General features: G+C 39.2%; 1 protein-coding gene and 1 long non-coding RNA gene across 6 annotated transcripts in view; one reads left to right on the forward strand and one right to left on the reverse strand.

Annotated features, from left to right (window-relative positions):
• SYNPO2 (synaptopodin 2) overlaps nucleotides 1-14,755 on the reverse strand; it is a 160,454-nt gene that overhangs the window by 89,582 nt on the left and 56,117 nt on the right. The gene's annotated exons all lie outside the window — the stretch shown is intronic.
• Nucleotides 1-14,755, forward strand: part of LOC116560893 — a 50,252-nt gene that overhangs the window by 32,561 nt on the left and 2,936 nt on the right. For 2 of the 3 annotated variants that reach the window (XR_004273193.1, XR_004273191.1), the window contains exon 2: nucleotides 3,955-4,135. This is a non-coding gene — a long non-coding RNA (uncharacterized LOC116560893). Of the gene's footprint in view, nucleotides 1-3,954; nucleotides 5,683-14,755 lie in introns of all 3 variants that reach the window. The other variant, XR_004273192.1, reaches the window with a different exon arrangement.

Genomic DNA, 14,755 nt, shown 5'->3' on the forward strand with positions numbered 1-14,755 from the left:
ACCTTTGCCTTTGAGTCCCTCTATCTGAACTGCTACCTTCCTATCCACCTAGATAAATCCTGGTTGTCCTATCAGACTTAGCTTTCCATAATCCACAATAGTCTCCCATCCCAGAATGAGGTATGGATTTATTTATTTATCAAGACAAGGTCTCTCTCTGTCATCCAGGCTGGTGTCTAGGGGCACAATTATGGCTCACTGCAGCTTCAGCCTCCTGAGCTCAAGCAATCCTCCCACCCCAGTCTTCATCCAGCTAATTAAAAAAAAAAAAAAAAAAAGTCTTGTAGTGACAGGGCCTCACTATTTTTCCTAGTCTGATCTTGAACTCCTGGGCTCAAGTGACCCTCCCATCTCAGCCTCCCAAAGTGCTGAGATTACAGATGTCAGCCACTGTACCCAGCCTCCTGTACTTTCTTATATCATCTTGCACATACTTCCCAGAATGTAAATCCATGAGGACAGGACCTGCGCCATCTTGCACACAGTTTTACTTTGAGCACCTAGAACAGTGTCTGACACAAAGTAGACATCCAGTAAATATTATCGAATGACTGAATAAATGAATCATAGTACAAATAAAGAAGGAAAAAAAGCAATACTATATAACCATAATTGACTTCTATGGAGAATAGAGAGTAGATCTTGGAACATAAAAGTCCCCTTACCCAAGCACCAGGATGGATTTAGGTATGAACAAAATGGGCCTGGATTTGAATTGTGGGGATGCATGAAAAGCATAGAATTACTCTGCACAACAGACAGCAAGAACATCCTGAAGTGGAATTTGGAGAGGGTAGAATGCAGTACATGAGGGATGGTATGAGGAGTAGAACTGGGAGATGGATGAGAAGATTGGCAGGAGTATGGCTGCTGTGTGGGCTAAAGCAGATGGTGAGAAGGCCCTGATTGGGGTTGGGGGATGATGGCAAATGGGCTCCTAACAGGAATGTGCACTCTGTCATTTGAAGTTTATTGCTGTGCTCTCCCGTGACCCAAAAACTCTCAGTTCAAGTTTTTGCAATACATTATCAGCCTGGTTTTTATGATTGCTTTGTGTGTGGTGTAGGGGAGGGAGAATAGATGAGAAGGAGTTGTCTCCCAAGCTTGGGTTTATGCCAGGACAAAGATAAAAGAACAGCTACAAGAAGCACAGTAGAGGAAAGCAGGAAATCAGAGCAGAACTGACTGCAAATGCAACAGAAATCTTGGGAGCAGTCTTTGGGCTTCAAAAGGACATGAAATGGAGGCTTTGTGCTGATTTCAGTCAGATCTCAAGGGGCCAGGAGGTACCAGCTAATGCCTGAGACACACTATGCATTGTACATAAAGGTTAATTTTCTTGCCTTTCTTTCAGTCCCTTGGGTGGTGTTTCTTGATAGCAGGGGTTTTCTTGTTTGTAGGAACATCTAATCTCCAGCACAGTGTCTAACAGACAGTAGTTACTATTTATTGAATAAATAAATGAATGGCTTTACCATAAACCTTCTTCCTTGGAAACTACCTAAGATTAACGAGAAAAAAAAATCAAATAAAAGAGTGGGAGGGAAGAAGAGAGAGAGAGATGGAAATATGGATTGAAGTGGAGAAGCAGAGAGAGAGGGAGAGAGAATTAGTATGGCATCCTAATAAATACAACCTGATGGTTTTCTCAGACAACATTTTTTCCATATCTCTCATTTTTTATAGTTTTTATTTTTTATTTTTCTGAGACAGGCTCTCACTCTGCCACCCAGGCTGGGGTGCAGTGGTACGATCTCAGCTCACCGCAGCCTCTACCGCCCAGGTTTAAGCAATCCTCCCACCTCAACCTCCCAAGTAGCTGGGACCACAGGCACACATCACCACGCCCGACTAATGTTTGTGTTTATTTGTAGAGACAGGGTTTTCCCTGTAGCCCAGACTGGTCTCAAACTCCTAAACTCAAGTAATCTGCCTGCCTCAACCTCCCAAAGTGCTGGGATTGTGGGCGAAAGCCACCATGCACAGCCATATCTCTCATTTTGAAAAATCTACCATTTATCTTTATCCTCCAAAACTTCCCTAATGCTAGAATTAGGTTAAATGGTGCTAAACACTTGGTGGATAATCTTGATGGGTGGTCCCCCTCATGCAAAACCCACGTACATCCTAATAGGATGCAATCTCATCTCAGTGAGAGCCATGCGTTGCCTGGCCAGTATTTGATTAGGAGGTTGACTGATTGACTGATTGACGGATTGCATTTCAAGGACAGAATGTAACCGGGACAGCAGTGGCCTCCATGCTACTATGAGTTTGCCTAAAGGCAATGGTTAAATTGAGTAATAAGACTCCTAGGCCTCTATGAAAAAGCTAAATGCAAATTGTTTGGTCAGAGGATCTGAGGTTGTACCTCTGCAATAGAAGTTTTACAGATTATGGAAATAAATCATAACAGCATGTACTAACACTAATTTTTAAAAATCAGTTTATCTTCATTTCCCTGAGAATTTAATCAATTGGTAGAAGAAACAACTATAATAAAATCTGATTTTCAAAAATGTAAAGATGTGAGCTGGGCATGGTGGCACACACCTGTAGTCTCATCTACTTGGAAGACCAAGGGGTTGCAGGCCAGCCTGGGCAACATCAAAAGACTCTTTCTTCTAATAAAAGTTAAAGACGCAAGACTTAAAAATAAGCTTTTCAGTCCAGTCTAAATACATAAAAAAACCAAATGTCATAAGCTTTTCTTATTATTTCAGATTTATTCAGTACTAAAGTAGCAATTAGTTACTAACAATACAGATCAGTAAGTCAGGTAAAATGATTTCTTCTGGTGGCCCATATGAATATGCCGTTAAATTAAATTAACCCACCGTTGAAATTACAAATACGATTAAAGTTTATTTTCCCCAGATGAAAACACATTTCAGTAGGACAGAGACTACTAGTCTGTATCCTCACTGTAATGATCTAATAGGATAGACATTTGCCTTGGATGCACTATGGAAAGTATCTGACTTTGGGCACAAAACTTTGCTCTCATTAAAGGTATTATAGAAGTGCTTTTTTCTTAAAATAAAATGTAACACAAATTGAGTTCACTCTCAGGTCTGCTTAACTCTTATTCTCTATATTATTTTGAAAAACAATCTCTCCTTCCCTTCTCCCTTTATATTATGGGACAAAATATACTACCACCAGGCAAGCTTAATGTGTGGCTGCAGTATAGTTCTTCTATCATGGCTGCACCCACAATCCAACCTTGTCTTCAGCTTACTTGCCCTCAGATTCTGAACATTATAGGCAGCTGGTATTCCCCAAGGCCAGGATTATGGCTAACGGGTGGTAAGGAGAAAAGCACCTGTCATTCTCCAAAAATATGACCTGCCAACAAAATGTGGACAGCTCAAGGAACCATTTCCAAACATGGAAACAGGACTGGATCAGATTTGGGCAGATGGAAGCTTTTCCCAGTTCTTGATTTTGCCAGTCTACCTAGCTGATTTCTAAATCACTCAACACAGGATGAACGGGAACAAAAATGATCTCTATTCCTAACACTTTGGAGCTATTAAAAATAAAGTTCTCCTAATAAAAAATACTAGAAAAATTAGGGATTTTAGGACTATTCTAAAACCCTTTATAATTAGGAAAATGTCCTAGCAGAGTTAATGTCTTTAGAAAGTAAGAACCGAATACTTTAATTATGATTATATCATTCCAGGCACTCCCAACTTCGCCTTCTCTGTAGGTACCTGTTGTCACCAAGTTTATATTTTGCTTTGCAGGAACATTTTTAGCTATTCGCTGAGTAATGAAAGACACATCTGCCCCTAGTAAAAAAACATAATATGTCAAAGATGCATTAACAAGACTTCCTTTATAAATTGGTTATTTTCTGTCACTCCATGATTTGGGGCTTCGGAGACTTAATTTTCATTTTATTTTCCTATTATTTTTCTAATCATTTTTCTCTATTTCCTTTGACAGCTCCTCTTCAAAAAGCAGTCCCTCAGAGAGCTCATCTGCTCTCAGGGATTCATCCATTGCTGCTGTGCAGATGCTTCAAAGCCTAACCACATGAACAATCAGTTACCAACCATTTACTGCCTGATGAAAGGGAACGAAAGGGATCACAGGGTGATTGCTCTGTATGGGTGTCTTCAGAGCAGTAAGTTCAAAGATAAAAATTTCACCTTTCCAACCAACAAGATGGGCTGAACATTCCAAAACCTCATTTTCTCAGTAGAGTCAAGATTTAAACGGAGGTAACACCCACTAAAGAGCTCTATACTGGAAATTGACAAGGGCTAGAAAAAAAAAAAAAAAAAAAAAAAAAAACACCCTGTCTTCTTGGTGATACACTGCATCACTCCTGGCACCAAACATTTTAGGAATACTTAGTTATCTTCCATTGTTTTACATTTGTGTGTCAGTGATTTGACAGATATTTATTGAACACTTACTCTGGGCCAGGTAGTAGTCTAGATGCAGGCAGGCAGCAGTGAACATGAAAGACCTTAGAGAGCTTTACGAATTTAGAGAGAAAATGCTAACAATAAACACACAAAAAATAAGATACATTCAATTACCAATAAGAGCTATATAGGAGGTAAAAATAAACAAATGTGTTAGAGCCACAGGGGTAGGATGGTAGAGACTGCTCTAGTAAAGGTAATTGGACAATGCCTCTCTTAGGAGATACTATTTGAACTGACACCTGAGTAATGAAGACAGAGGGATGCAAAGATTTAGGAAAAGTACGTTTCAGCCCAAAGGGAGAGCATGAGGCTCTGAGAGGCGGGCAAGTTTAGCACATCTGAAGAATGAAATAAAAGCCAGCGTGTCTGGTTAGTGGTGAATGAAGGAAAAAGCAGGAGATGAGGCAGCAGAACAAGGCAGAGCTCGGCTCATGTGTGGTCCCAAGCTGGGGTTTCTCATCTTCAGCACTAGTGACATCTCATTCTCTGTTGTAGGGGAATATTCTGTGCAGTATAAGACAGTTCATCAGCATTCCTGGGCTCTACTCACTAGATGTCAGTAGGTTCTCCCTAGTAGGGACGAACAAAATTGTCTTCAGAAGACATTGCCACATGTCCCTAGGGGGTAAAATAGCCCCTAGTTGAGAACCACCATTGTAGGCAAAGATAAGAAATTTGGATATTATTAGGGGTGATAGGAAGCTATTAGAACATCTTAGGCATAGAGTGATAAGATCTGAATTTTATGCTAGCTTCTGTGGAGAAAGATAAGAGTGAAGGCAGGGAGGCAATTAAAAGGCAACTATAACAGCCCAAATCAGAGATGGTGAACTAAGGTGTAGCCAAGAGGATTCATCTAGGAATTAGGTGCAGGGTGGTATGAGGAAGAAAAGAACCAAGCATGCTGCTTAGGCTCTCTACTGGAGCCATGAAGTACTTGCGCCTAATCCCTAAGCCTGAGATGTTAATGTCATTTACTGATGGGGATAACTTGCAAGGAGATTTGTGAGCATAGGGATTAGAAATAAAAGAATTATCTTAGCCATATTAAGTTGTGATACCTATTAGATACGCAAGTGGAGATGTCCAGTAGGCAGTTAGATGTCTCAGTATGGCGTTCTGAGAAGTCAGGATTGGAGATTTAAATTAATGAGTCTCCTAGAGATGGAATTTGAAGATGAAAGATTAGATAAATTTACCTAATAGTTTCCTGTGGCAGGATTAAGGTGAATATTAGGTAAATTTGACAATTTTGCATTCATTTTATAATTTTACATTGCCTGGAATATGATCTAGTTTCTCCATATTCTTACCAGTATTTGGTGTTGTCGCTATTTTTTACTTCAGCAATTCTGATATGTATATAATGATATTGTCATTATTTTAATTTGCATTTCTCTAATGGCGAATAATGTTGAATATCTTTTAGATCTGTTTATTTTCCACCAGGATGGAAAATAACAAATGACTATAAACTAGCAGCTAAAAACAACAGAAATTTTTTCATTCACAGTTCTGGAGTCCAGAAATCCAAAATCAAGGTGTCAGCTGGGCTGAGACTAGAGGGAAACTGACTTATTTCTTCCCACTTCTGGTGGCTGACAGCAGTCCTTGACTTGTGGCCACATCACTCCAAGCTCCACCTCTGTGGTCACACTGGCTCCTCCTCTTCTATCATATCTTTCCTATGTGTCTCTTATAAAAACAGAATCCACTTGAATCTCCAGCTCAAGTTCCTTAATTAATTACATCTGCAAAGCCCTCTTTCCCAAAGAAGATAACACTCACAGGTTCCAGGTATTAGGACATGAATAAATCCTTTTGTGGGCCACAATGTACTACACCTAGGGAGAGAGTATGGGTAGAAAAGATAAAGGATAGAGCCTCGGAGATGCCAGCAGAGAGAAGTTGATAGAGAGCTTTGTGTTGGGCTAAGTGAAAGTTGACAGAAGTTGATAGATAGCTTTGTGCTGGGCTAAGTGAAAAAAAAGGTGATAGAGGGGGAATGAATGAGGAAAGTATGGCCAGGCAATGCAGTGGTCACAGGTGACCAGGGAGAGACAGCCTCTAGGTCATGTTTCTTTTGAATCTCCTAGGTTTCTTGAATTGAAATAAATGTTTACAGGGATCTTTTTAAAAAGCACATTGTTCGTGTCATTTAACTCACTTAGGATTGTTGGAAAAACTCAAGATTAATCACCCACACATTTATGGCTTTAGGTGAGCACCTGGAAAAAGTGAGAGAGAACAAAAAAGCCCTTTTTTATTTTGTGCCAAGTTTTTACTATAATGGTAACCATCACTCTTAATTCTTCATTCTCAAGCCTACAAAGGGGGAACATTTGAAATCTATTTAGCATTGGAACTGGCAGCAAACGTTCAAAGTTAAATTTAGGATGCAAACCTCTGTGATTGGTCAGCGAAGTAAAAGAGGTGGGGAGTAATGATTTGAGGCAACTGCTTTCCTTTGATGTCCTGATATGGTAACTGGGAATATATCTTGATACAATTAATATACGTCACTCTTGGGGAAAATAAGTTCATGGTCTTTCCGTAAAAATAATAGATTCAGTGTTGCCAATAACTTTGCAGTCAATACATGTTGCCTTACTAATTGATGAATAAACAGATCCTAAAATCCTTTGAATAGAAATATACCATGTAGGGTCAAAATGTCATTTGTCTTACAATGAAAACATTGATACCTTAGAGAAACACAGTTTCAATCAAAGTAAAATTGGATTTATGGACCCAGAATGCAGAAACATTGGTCTTTCCTCCCTCCCCACCAAAAAATCAGAAGTGGTTCCTTGTGGCTAGAAGGGCACCATAGGACTTAACCCTCAAAATCTCTAGGGAGAGAAATCGGAGGAAAATGTCTTCTAACCAACTCTCCTTGCTCCTAGAAGGAACATGATGACCAAAGCAGTCTGTTTCCTGAGATGGTTGAAGACTATAGGAGGAGGTGCAAAGAATTTTCCAGAGTTTCCCTCTGCTCACACAACTGTGGACACGTTGTAAGGCAGAGTTACTCAAGACCGTCATCCCATCCACTGGAAATGCATTTGGCGCTTGTAGTCTTGTGCTTTCGAGTCCCTCTCCTCCATTACCCACTCTCACACCTACCCACCACGAGGATCCAAGGGGTAAACACAAAAACTTAAGACCAAGACCTGCTTGTCTAGGTCCTTAAGCCTCCCAAGCAAGTATGATATTTCTTAAGTCATGGACTATTCAATTAATTAACTTGGTGTACAAAGGTGAAGAAAAGCATGTTTCATATGTGAAATGAGAGAACTTAAAGTAATATTACATGTCTCAAAATATTTGAGATTAAGTTCCATCTGCACTTCCTCCGGCTAAATCACCCCGCCCACAATGTACATGCACTGCAGGTATCCCAACCAATATTCTGACATAAGTAAGTATGTGGATGGACTAATGGGAGCATAAAACACATATTTTTTTGAGATGTGAGAAGGATGAAAACAATGCCCGCTATTCAAAAATGCTAAGAGTAAAATGCCTTGAAACATAAAAAGTTAAAGCAGAAGTGTCAAGGCATTGCTGAGGCTAAGAAATGAGCACAACTTGCCAAAAAGTCGAAAGTTCAACAAGCAGCTCTTTTATGTGTCTAGAGAATTAGCTCATCTCAGCACTGTGTTCTCCACATCAGTGGAGGTGCAGGGTGGGGGTTGGCAAGAAAAGTAGCTGCATATTCTTGACTTTTCCCATTGAGCTCTGACAGGAGTGAGCAGCCATGGGTTCTAGTTCAGGCTCTGTGAGCTTCTCATGTTGTGACTGAAACAAGTCCTTGCCTCTCTCTAAGGCCCTCTCTCTCCATCTGCAAGACAGGAGTACTAACAGACATGCCAAGTCATTTACAGGTTTGTTGTGAGGATAACAGGTATTAGTGAAGATGGAAGAGCTTTGCAGAAGTTTGAAGACGTAAGTCATTTTATTACATAGTAAGAGGCATCAGGATGGAGACCTTGTGACACTGTTTAAGGCCCCATAATCAGCTAAGACAGTCACCATTCTTTCGACTCCAAAATAATAATTAGAGTAGCTACCATGTATTTAGTGGGTCCCATGAACAGAGCATTTAACAATAATCTTTTATTTATGGTTATTACTTCCACTTTTATAGATTAAAAAAAAAAAAGTCTGGAGAGGTTATGTGACTCTCCAAATCACAATTCTGGTAAATGGAGGGGGAGGGAGACTATATCCACATCTGATTCTGAAGCACACACTCTTACACACTAGTCATACTGGCCAAAGACCAGTGAGATGTGCAGCATAGCCCCCAGTTGCATGGGTGGGTGTGTTAACAGAACTTAGCTTACCTCTTCTCTTAACTAATCCTCACGAGCTCTTGCAAATCAGAAGTATTCAGTAGGTCCCTGCGACGGAAGATCATAGAGAACTTCCTTTGGGAGGAACCTCCTGTATTTGTGGGGAATGGCTTTTACAAACAAAGACCCAAGTTTCAAAGATCCATTATATGAATCAGATTTGCCAGTGCACCCTTGGGATTTATAATGCAAGTCCACAGCTTCTTATCAGCATGTCATTTTTTTTTTTTTTTAGATGGAGTCTCACTCTGTCACCAGGCTGGAGTGCAGTGGTACAATCTTGGCTCACTGCAACCTCTGCCTCCTGGGTTCAAGTGATTCTCCTGCCTCAGTCTCCCAAGTAGCTGAGATTATAGGCACTTGTCACTACACCTGGCTAATTTTTGTATTTTTAGTAGAGATGAAGTTTCACGATGTTGGCCAGGCTGGTCTCGAACTCCTGACCTTAAGTGATCTGGCCATCTTGGCCTTCCAAAGTGCTGGGATTACAAGCATGAGCCACCACATTCAGCCAACATGTCACCTTTTGCCTCTATTCTCCATGTACCTAAAGAAAAGGGTATCAGAGTGAAAGTCACCCAAGCTCTACTGTTCAGAGACCATTTTATTTTACTGTGTGTTACACTTACCTCCCCCACTCCTACCAAGCTTTCTTCCTCTTGTATTCTGAATATAGTGACTGCTTGATAAGAATTCCTGATTGATTGGCTGGCTAAGAATAAGAAATAATTGATTTACCCAATAGGAAATGATTCTGATTTTGATAAAATAAAAATAATTACAGTTAAATGAGTAAAGTTATGACTACTTATGTATATGCTATGTAATTTGAGTTTGCAGATTCAATTATCTTTTTCTATGTTCTCATTCTCCTTTTTTCCCTGCAGCTTTTGGAACTTTGACTGCAATAGTTTTACCTTGAAACCATTTCCTTCGTTGACACTCATGAAGCTTATGCTATCCCAGTTCCCCACAGACTCTAGTTTTAGTGTCCTTCCTGTTTCTTCTGCAGACTTTTCTGTATACTCTTCACACAAGGACATTATCTAAGATTATATCAGCCCCTCAGTTTCTCTTTAAAATCAGTCCTTATTTATGATGATTACTTCTAAATCAGCATCTTCAAAACCCCAATCTCTCTTCTCATTTCCAGTTTGTATCTACTTTTTATTTAGATTCCATCTTACTGTTACCCAGGCTTAAAATTTTTGAAATAATCTTTGATGTTTCCCCTCAGGTTTCCATAACCATTCAGACAACCTCTAAGCAATATTTTTAGGAATGATGCCTTCCTTTTTATTTATTCAACACATATGTATTAAATTCTAGCCCCTTATCATGAAAAATGCACCAATTTCCAGGTAAGACTCTGCTTCCTTTTTGCCACCCTTTATTTCTCTTGCACTTGGTTGCCAGATTAATATTCTCCCAAACATTTTTTTCACTTTCCCACTCTTTTTCTTGACCTCTTAAGATAACTCTGCTTTGTCTATGAAATGAAGTCTACATTCTTTGCCTGAGAGTCACATCATTGTAACATCTGGATTTAAGCAACTTTTCTAAATATATCTACTTTTCTCTACTTGAGACTGTTGCTCTGGGCAAACTGGTTTTCCCACTATCCCCTACAATAATGCTTTGTACATTTCGGCTCAAACCTTTCTTCCTGCTGAGAATGCCTTCTATCCTCTACTTCTTTCATCCAATTCTGCCAATTTAGAAGGCCCAGTTCAGTACTTTTCCGTACTTTTCTTTCTAAGAAGCTTCCCAAATTGCCCCAGTCCACAGTAAAACAGGCAGGGGAAATGTATACTCGATATCTGCAGCTATTGCTGTCTCAGAGGCCATGTGTCATCTAAGTTCATAATATTGTAGGACATTTCATATTGCTGAATTATTGTTTCTATTTAGATTTCCCATTATGTTTCACTTTCTCTGAGGCTAGAAGCAGTTTGGTATGTGGCTAAAAGGCATGGAATCTGAATCTGGCTGGGTACAGTGGCTCAGGCCTGTAATCTCAGCACTTTGGGAGGCCCAGGCAAGTGGATCACTTAAGGCCAGGAGTTTGAGACCAGCTTGGCCAACATGACAAAACCCCATCTCTACTAAAAATAACAAAAGTTAGCCAAGCATGGTGGTAATCCCAGCTACTTGGGAGGCTGAGGCAGGAGAATCACTTCAACCCAGGAGGCAGAGGTTGCCGTGAGCTGACATTGCACCACTGCCCTCCAGCCTCTATGACAGAGTGAGGCTGTCTCAAAAAAAAAAAAAAAAAAAAAGCGTGGAATCTGGAGTCAGACTGTCTGGTGCAAGTCATTACTTACTACCTGTCTGGACTTGGGCAATGTATTTTACTATGCCTCAATTTCCTAATTTATAAAAATGGGGATAATATTATGCCTCTCTCATCTACTTACTTTGAGGATTAAATGAGTTAATGTATGTAAAGTGCTTAGAACAGTGTTGGAACATAGAGAACTTTGTAAACGCTAGCTATTCTCCTTCATAGACTCCCCTGTATAGAGCTATATAGACAGAAAGAGAGAAAGATAAAGCCATATTAGACAACGGTTTTTCAGATAAATCTATATATACAGAAGGATAGTTGATCAACTAACCAGTCAGTTTGGAGAATATAAAAATATCATCTGTTTCAAGCATACAAATAAGCATTTTTTCTCCCTGTGGCTCAGTTTTATGCCTGAATTATGCCTAGAGTGGCTCCAGCATGGGCAGCAGACTTATTTTCAGTCAAGACTTTGCCTAAAACAGAAATGCCCATTTTTGGTTGAACATCTTTTCACACTTGAGACCTACATCGTCCCTAGATGGCAATGCTGAGCCTATATGAAAGAGGGCTTTGCATTACATTTGTGTGTAGTTTGGAAGCAGGCTCTAGGACTTTTCCCATGGATAATCTTTCCAGAGTTAGGAAAAAAATGGAAGAGAGAAAAAAGAAAAAAAAAGAAAAAGCACTCTTAAATAATGGAGATATTAAAGGCACATTTGTAGGCAAATTGTCAGTGTTTTAAGTGAATTTTTGTTTTAAAGATACACAGACTACAAAATATTACATGAAAACCCATATATTTAAATCTTTTAAAAAACTGAAATGAAAGTATAGCTTCGTAATATAATAACCGTACTGTATCATGAAACATATATGTGAAGAAGAGATAAGCAGTTGCCAGTACCACGGAGAAGTCAGGTGTAAAACTTGAGGAGAGAGCAGTCCCAGAGACAGACATGTGCTAAATATCAAAAGGGTGGAGATAGTCAAGGACCTGCAGGAATCATGGCCTTCTGGAGCAGAGGAAGAGAAAGTACATCACATGGATTTTGCTCCACTTTTTTTGCATTCTGATCCATTCCGCACCAAGCTCAGAAGGTCCAGTTTGTTCGAGAGGAGTTCACTGGAGAGAACCAAGAGAGATCAATACCGTTTATGCTCCCTGGAGCTCATCAATGCCTGATTTTATGGTCTTATGAGCTTCACACTGGTGATCCTTGGGAATCTACATTAATTCCTAGGAATCTAAAATAAGCATTGTGATTTTGCAGTTATACATGCAAAGTATGAAAATATAACAGAAATTTCCATATGGTACAAAGTGTTGAAAGCCTCATAGTGTGTGCAATTCTAAGTAATTTTTGATTATATAAAAAAAAAAAAGCGTTCGAGAAAAGTTGAGTACTGCAGACTCTCTCCTTTTCTTGCCTGAAGTTGATAATACCTCTGCCACTCATCTCTGAGAATCCTACGCCTTCAGTCATTAACTCATTCAAATAGTCAGTGGATATGTAATGAGCACCTATCCTATCCCCTGCACTGGGGAGTGGGGGATAGAGTGATAAGAAAGTCATCACTGCCCTGCTCAGGGGTTAAAATCAGACACAAACTTCCGTAAATAATTTACAATTGCGACGGAGACTATGAAGGGAGAAGTTCAGGGTATCATGAAACCATGAAAACAATGGTGTGCTCATTAAAAGCATCAAATTAGAAGCAATGCAGGAAAACTTTATTGTTCTCTAAGCTCTCAACATAGTTTAGGTAAATCTACTAAACAATTTAGCTGAAGATGTGTTTCAACTCATATCAAGCCTTTAAGAAAGGGTTGTCTTCCTGTCCCTTATATACTGCAATCAAGCGAAGTTCCAAGGTCACTTCTGTTAGTTACACTAATGGAACTACAACCTTGTTTTCTTTCTTTTCACATTAAATTCTCCCACAGGAAGGCAGAAAGGCATATTTAAAGGAAAGAATTTGCAGAATTCTGGTTTAGAATCCTGACTCTACCACTCTGATTCTATATAATTTTTTAAAAATTACTCTCTCTGACCTTCAGTTTTCTCCTTTAGAACATTGGTACCATAATAATTCCTTCCAGGGTTGTTATACTATTAGAAATAAAGTTTTGTAAAGCACTGGCACACTGTCTGTTGCATAAAGCTCTTAATAAATAACATATATTAGTATCATTGCTGAGACAGAAAAGCCTCATTTTTGAACAAATGTGCTAAACTGTTCTATCTCGAAAGATGAAGTACCTACTACCATCCAATGTGATCAACTAAAATACCAACAATAACAATTGAAATAGTAAAATTTAATAATCATGTTTAGAGTTTGATATTATATTATTTCTGGTATTTTTACCAATTTTACCTGTCTTACTAGAATGAAATTTGAGAATCGTATGTAAAATTAATTAGAGTTAACTCACAATACATAATTACAAGTAACTTGAATTCATACAGGACATCCTTTTTTCTCATAAATTAAAAGTTTGCTCTTAGATATGGAAAAAATTTAAAAAGAAATTTCATTATCAGAAGAAGGAAGAATACATATGTGGTAAATGAAGTCTTGATGAATTTAACCATCTCTTTCCACTGAAAATGCCTATTGCTGTGGCTAGACAGATTGCATATACAGTCCGTAATCAATCATCACAATAATCTTCAAAGTAGTGTAAGGGGATTTCCAGTCGCTGCTTCTAATTATTCCAGAGCTGGAAGGTTGGGGACTTGCACTTCTCTCGTCACCCTTCACTCACTCTTCAAGATCGCGGATAATTGCCTTGCCTGATTGTTGAGACTAAGAGAAAGGACTGAGAAAGCCTAGCTCAGGTCAGTTCCTTTTAAGACCCCTTAAGTGGGATGCGTTCCCAGCTATATTTAGAAGACTGGGCTTTCTCCTTTGCCTGAGACTGGGGGAAGAAATTTAATTCTGGGATGAAATATTAAGAAGTTCATTGTGGTTACACGTCTTGGCCACATCTCAAATTCAGCTTTAGTTTTTTTTTTTTAGGTTTATATTTTAATCTTCATCTGCTTCCTATGTTTTTCAATTTGTTTCTAGTCTCAAGAGTGATATTACAACATGAATTTATTATGAAAAAATTCAAGTTTAGGAAGGTAACATGCTAGTACTAAATACTGGATTAAATTTTCAGCCATGAGCCAGGCGCGGTGGCTCACGCCTGTAATCCCAGCACTTTGGGAGGCCGAGGCGGGTGGATCACGAGGTCAAGAGATCAAGACCATCCTGGTCAACATGGTGAAACCCCGTCTCTACTAAAAATACAAAAAATCAGCTGGGCATGGTGGCGTGTGTCTGTAATCCCAGCTACTCAGGAGGCTGAGGCAGGAGAAGTGCCTGAACCCAGGAGGCGGAGGTTGCGGTGAGCCGAGATCGCACCATTGCACTCCAGCCTGGGTAACAAGAGCGAAACTCCATCTCAAAAAAAAAAAAAAATTTTCAGCCATGGCCTATTTTACTATAAAATTTAGATTTTTTGTTTTAGGATACAATGCTGTATTCATTTTGTTGAGCAGTAAAAATAACAACTACAACAATAATAAACTCTTCATACTTTTTGAAACTATAGATTTTTGCCCTTGGGTCCCAACAAACTTGCTGTTTATTCACGTACTGGCATCGTCTGG

The sequence above is a fragment of the Sapajus apella genome, unplaced genomic scaffold, assembly GCF_009761245.1.
Source record: "Sapajus apella isolate SASKATOON/1434 unplaced genomic scaffold, GSC_monkey_1.0 scaffold27, whole genome shotgun sequence".
Classification (NCBI taxonomy): domain Eukaryota; kingdom Metazoa; phylum Chordata; class Mammalia; order Primates; family Cebidae; genus Sapajus; species Sapajus apella.